Genomic DNA, 1,237 nt, shown 5'->3' on the forward strand with positions numbered 1-1,237 from the left:
TCCAAACAGGGTCAGAATTAAAGGGAAAAAACGACTTCTAGAACTGTAAGAAACTTAAATTTATTTATCAGCAAGAACTTCAAATATATGTTCTAGCTATCTTTTACTTTAACTAGTTCTTTAGTAGTATTTCCATGATTAGATGTGCTAATCCAGTCATATGAGCTTCTTCATCAGACTCTATATTTAAACTTTAAAAAGAGAAAAGAAAAGAAAAGAAGGAAAGATCGGTGTTTGTTTTGTGTGAGCTTGAACAACCCTTCGCAGGCCGTCCACACAACCAGAAAGCATTTAAAAATTTTGAGTCCACAACGGCAGCAAAAAAGAAGCCCTCCTACCAAAGATAGTGAGGTCCACACTCAGTTGACTAGTACAATAAATTATCTTAATTTAGTGGACGTCAAAGTATTCAAATCCGTGTGACTAAATCTCTCCAATTGTTTGTTATTTAGATACACTTATTTCAATTAGGTTAAGAAACAAAACATAGAATACTGTGATCGCTGAGAACATGGGACATATTCATATTCAATAGTGAAGGTTCGACACAAACTATTATAAGTTATTATTACACATTATCAAGCGGTTCAACATGTAAAATGAAATCTCCCCATCATCCCTTGTCGGTCCTTAGCTATTGTAGCTTTTTCAGTTGACTAGCTTTATTGAAATAAGTGTAGAAATAGAGTGCTCACACTCAATCCCCGTCGAAACAAAATACTCATTTTTAGCACTAAATAGTAATAGTAAACAATAGAAAACAAAGGATTCTGTATGAAAATCGTATCTTTAGTACTATTTAATGTTCACGGTTTAGTGGTGCACTCTATCTCATTAAATGAAGATTATGATATATAGGGAATTTTTGGCTGCATAGGCACTTTGATCATACTCTCCAAAACAACTCTACAAGGCCACAAATGCTGATCAGCATCAAAATAAGTATATAGGGAAAGGAAATAATAGCAAGCGTTATGAACAAAATCCTCTGGGGGGTTTGTAGATGATAAAAATTATCGTTGAAAATTAGATGTCGATAACTTCCATCAAACTTCATCTGGCATTGGAGCGCTTAAAAACGACTAAGACCGTATCTCACAAGTCACTACCAGTACAAATATTTTTCAGGTCCCTGAGAGAGCCGCATTTTGATTACTGCAGCAGCGTTGTTTGGGTACGGCATTGGAGAATACACTAAGTAATAAATTACAAAAACTCAAAGTCAAGTTTTGATGCA

Source organism: Actinia tenebrosa, unplaced genomic scaffold, assembly GCF_029948245.1.
Source record: "Actinia tenebrosa isolate PJP-AT-01 unplaced genomic scaffold, QUT_ActTen_1.0 PGA_scaffold16__25_contigs__length_10494907, whole genome shotgun sequence".
Taxonomy (NCBI): Eukaryota; Metazoa; Cnidaria; class Anthozoa; order Actiniaria; family Actiniidae; genus Actinia; species Actinia tenebrosa.